The following is a 4,999-nucleotide window of genomic DNA, read 5'->3' as shown; positions in this document are numbered from 1 at the left end:
AATTTGTAAGTAGTTTTAAGGACACGTGGATTAAATTGACACAAAGCGATAAATTACAATTGCAATTGAAATGAACAATGATAAAGTAAATGCAAACCGCACATTTTGAACTGTTATAGTCATGGAAAGTCAGTCACACTTGAAGAGGATATCAATATATAGAGGAACAATAGCTTAAAGAAAAAAATTAATAATAGACAGCTTTGGAATGCGTGTTACAATGTGTTGTACAAGTGATCAGACCCCCTTTATATAGTAGGGGAGTCCTACTTTAAGTACAATTCTATACAAGGTAAAAATCTTTTGATTTGCTCATTCCTTATTGATACGTGCCGAGATTCTCGCCGTAATATCCGACCGGTTACGGATATTTCGGTCTTTTGTTGGTTACGCTAACAATGTTTCTTTGAGCTCGTTCAGAGTCATGGTCGATTCCGGGATCACGGACTCAATATTCTCGAAGACAGACATTCTGGCCTCGAGTTCTGGTTCGGTAAGACTCGGGGTCGATGTTCAGTCCGTCATGTTTCGAGCCCGATCTACCATATTATAGACTAGCCCGATTTCCACCGTATAAAAACACAATATATTTTTGAACTTTGTACTCCTTATAGAGTAGTAGAAGTGATCAGAATTCAGAATAGGCTCTAGCTCCAAAGATTCTTTAACCCCTTTTTCTACTTCCGAGAAAATGCAATTTAAGCTGTTGGAAAGAGTTATCATTATTTCGATGCCTAAACCTGATCGGTTTCTTTATTTACACGTGTGGCAGGCATGATTTTAGCAGGGATATTCGTACTAAGTCACGAGTAGATCAGTGAGAGGGCGTGCATAGAGTGGTGGAGAAGAGGCAGAGAATATTTATAAGGAGAGAGAGGGAGCTGAAATAGAGACCTTAATAATCAGTTGTAATTCCAGTGGAAGAACAACTTCAAAGTACTCTCCGAGAGTCTGCCAAATATGAAGGTGGTTTTTGCCATCCGATCCCTCCAAGTTCCTATTTTATACACTAGCTAGTTGAGTTTAAGTTATTTATACTTATAGTTTTTTTTTTCATTTTTATAAGGCTTACCAATAATATTTGTGTAGAGAAGTTTACATGCGTGATAGAACTTTAGTATTTGTATTATTTCACCTCTAGTTCTTAAAGCTTGTATGACAACTATGAGCATTTGATTTCCTTTTCAATTCCTCTTGCCTTAATATGGGGTATGCAGTTTTATTTGGTTGACAATAACGATTATCAATGCATGGCTTTTTGCTTTGTTTTTATCACTTCTTTTTTCTTCTTTTGGATTTTCTTTCGATGGTTTTGCTAGTTCTGTTGAGTGGTAATCAGTAACTCTCTCATTTGAAAAGTAAAACTTCATGTTTGATTTTTGACATTTCTGTAAAAAAAGATTCAATATGTAACTTATTTTATTTACGTATTATACAAGGGACCTGCAAAGAACGCAAAGATAGGGAAATCGATGGCTGGTTCTAAAGATGAAGATATATCACCACTTTGCGGCAAACCATACTTTGATTTCATCCTCGGCCAGTCAAATCTCGAGCCCAAGTATATGATGGTAACTTCGTTTCTAACTCCTCTTTCATTGAATGCTCCTACGCAGTAGATGAGCTAAATGGGCGACTGAGGTCAAATTTTTGATTGGATCAAAACATGTTAAATAGGTAAACTTGCCATTACCAATCCACCTAAAGTTTGTCCGAGTCAAAATTGGTCATCCTACTTAACATGGTCCAACCTCTCCTTAATTCCCTTCTTTAGCTTTTTGGAAGAAAAAAAAAGAATCTAATATGACTTTATGTGTTCGGATTTGAGTTGCATTTTGACTGATCGGATTACACTATTTTCACTTTTTTTTTTACTCCTTTGGTGGTTGAGTCAAGTTGGGGTCATACCGAAAGTTAAAAGTTTGAGGGAGTTGGCCGAGGTGGGCGACATATTAAAAATCTATAGTTGATTTTGCCACCTCTGCTAGTGTGTGTTGTGTGACGCAACTAATTCAAGAATATTATACGTACTGTATGGACAGTTTTTACCAGCCAAAATATGCCCAGAACTTACTCCAGGTGAAGTTCCTGTAGTCCTCACTTGCCGTGGAAAGAAGTGGGACATGTTCTGCTCCGGAGACAATCAAAGGAGGTTTAAGCAAGGCTGGAAATTTTTTGTGAATGATAATAATTTGAAGATCGGAGATGGACTTGTGTTTGAACTTCTGGAGTGCAGCAGAGCGAAAATGACGTTCAAAGTTCAAATTCTCAGAGGTGATTTTCCGGCTGAATTGACGACTGAACCGGAGGATGGTACTCCAGAAAATCCAATAGTTTTATTATAATAAGTAGGTTGTAATTTGTAAGTATTTGGAAGAAGAACTTTGTTCCATGCAGAAAATATTTCTGCTTTGTTAGTTGTAGTATTAACGTATGTTGCACCATAGGTGGAGGCAGCTTTTTCTTATTTACATCTCAAAACACTGCATGTTTTATGGATGTTGTAGTAGTGTAATCTACCCATCTATTTGTGCTCTATCTATCTATCTATCTTATTCCAGTTATGTTCCTAAAAAAAGGGAGTCTTGGAAATATTTTGACCATTACTTAGTTATTATTTTTAGAATTTCAAGATTTTAAAAATCATTGTCGTTGCTTTTTGAAATGATCCCTGCAGTTTCACCTTCATCCAATGTTCAATCCAGCCTCCAATGGTTAGGGGTCGTTTGGTTCAGTTTTAGAATATCCTATGGGATCTCACCTCCTACATGACGATAGGTGTATCATTTTGGTATAAAATTTATAAAAGTATTAGCTAATACTTACAATTAATTATGAGATTACTATAATCTCATATTTTAAACTGGGATTAATATCATTATCCCGGTAACTAGACGACTCTTTATAGTCTAGGGATGGATCCAAATAGTAAGTAGTGGGTGTTCCAGTACCCACATTAATCCCCACTGGAACAATAGATATATTTATATACAAAATATACTTCATTTTGTTTCGATTTATGTGATACTTTTTCTTACTAGTACATTTCAAAAAGAATAATACTTTTATATATTTAAAAATAATTAGTTTTAAACTTTTTCTTTTATCCTTTTTATTCTTAATGAAATTTTTTTATAGCCACGCAAATTAAAAGCCTCACAAAATGCCGTCTATTCTTTAAGCTTCTTATACCATAAGTTTAAAAATAATTATTATTTTATTAATTTCGTACCAAGTTAAACTACAAAAAAGAATAAATGATCATACCCACAATCATAAGACGCTGCCAGGCACATCAATTTTTAGGTGAAAATCGAAGGTACCGCTTTGGGCCAAAACACGGTAATTCGAGTCTCTTTCAAAGCAGTTATTTGAACTTAGCTGATTATTTTTCTTATTTTTTAGGAAATTTTTAGAAATGACTATATTTTGATAGCTAATTACTCTATGTAACCACAGTTTGGATATTTTCCATTCGTAGCCAGTACTTTGGTTTTCAGGTGTATTCAGTGTATTCATGACAGCAATCCGGTTGAATCCATGAGTACAGTACATGACAAAAGGATTCAGTGTATTCATTTATATCCATGAATACAGTTCAAAGGTGAAATACAGAGTAGACAAAGATACAAACAATAGAATTATACAATGAGGAATACACTCAAATCCAACTAGATCTAAGCCGGCCAGATCTGAGAAAATTCGACGAAAAATACAAGAATGCACAGCATTTACACTTAAAAATAGAGAATACACTCAAATCCTGCTAGATTTGTGTTACACCCCATGTTTTCGTACGTAAAATTACATCGTAAGTCAGTTGATGTTTGTTCGGCAATTAGATTATCTTTGACAGTACATAAAGTAAGTTAATCTTGTTACTTTGGAGGTTACAAATATTTAAGATCATAAACTGCAAGTACCAAGAGGGTTGGAAGGTTTAAAAGCTAAACAAATCAAAGAAAATAAGTTTCGTCGAAACGGCAAGTTGGGAATATTATAACCCGTACTTTTGAGCGATACTAGGGTGATTAACATGATAAGGAGATAATATTATGATGTATTTTAGTCGTGTGTTAATTTTTGAAGTCAAACTAGTCAGGAAACAAATGTCAACAAAAGTTATCTCAAGTTACGTTCATAATTTTACGTAAAATTTAGGTTTAATGCTACTGAGCTTTTCTCTCAATGTAATTGAAATTACTGGTTGATCCACCCATCAAATTAAATATCTACGAGTCTAGTTTCCTACTAACTAAACCATTTGGCGATACGATGTTGGAGTGGTGAGATATTCGCGTTTTCGCGATACAGCGGGATCAGCTTCCTTTGGGAGCCACAAGGTCGGTTGAAGTTTATCTTGATATATAAAGTTGTATCCTTCGTCTCTATTTTGACCTAAATCAGATCTAAAAAGTCTCTCTTGACATCTTAAAAACATCCTTAGAATTTTGAAGCAATTCCATCATCCGCAACTCAAAATCAAGATGCGAACAAATCAACGCGATCCTTACGACATAGGTAAGACTTTGCCATCCCCCTTTTATCCTTACAACTCATGTTTTGGAAAGAGTTTTATGGCTAAGGAAGCTTGTCACCTATGTATTTTATTTGTCCAATCATAATTAAGGGTGAGGATCACAGGGAACAAAGTTTGGAAGCAAGAACACAAGAGCTATGTATGGTTTTCATTTCGTTTTCGGCATGATTTAGTTTAGCTATGTTCTAGCCTTTCCTCTTGATCTTTTAAGGGTTGTTCAAGGGAAATTTCAGCATGTATGATATCCTTGTATAGTATTCAATTCTATATGTGAATTATGGAAGAAACTTGTTTAGGTTGAAACTTCAAAACACAACAAAAACAAAAAGGATGAATTGTCATTTGGCCTATGCCATCCGGACATCCGCTTGTTCCGTTCCTTTGATGTTTTTATGTATACCTAACACCAATATCACCCTAATAGCTTCACTTAAGGATATAAGCTTAATTATCAGGGTT

At 34.9% G+C, this 4,999-nt stretch overlaps 1 long non-coding RNA gene across 1 annotated transcript; it reads left to right on the top strand.

Moving 5' to 3' along the window:
* The first annotated feature begins 881 nt into the window (after positions 1 to 881).
* On the top strand, positions 882 to 2,494 carry LOC104239625 (uncharacterized). The gene is made up of 3 exons (XR_011401381.1): positions 882 to 966; positions 1,440 to 1,571; positions 2,043 to 2,494. It is a non-coding gene; the product is annotated as an uncharacterized lncRNA (long non-coding RNA).
* Positions 2,495 to 4,999: the final 2,505 nt, after the last annotated feature.

Source organism: Nicotiana sylvestris, chromosome 8, assembly GCF_000393655.2.
Source record: "Nicotiana sylvestris chromosome 8, ASM39365v2, whole genome shotgun sequence".
Lineage (NCBI taxonomy): Eukaryota > Viridiplantae > Streptophyta > Magnoliopsida > Solanales > Solanaceae > Nicotiana > Nicotiana sylvestris.
This window is presented reverse-complemented; position numbering and strand designations above follow the sequence as displayed.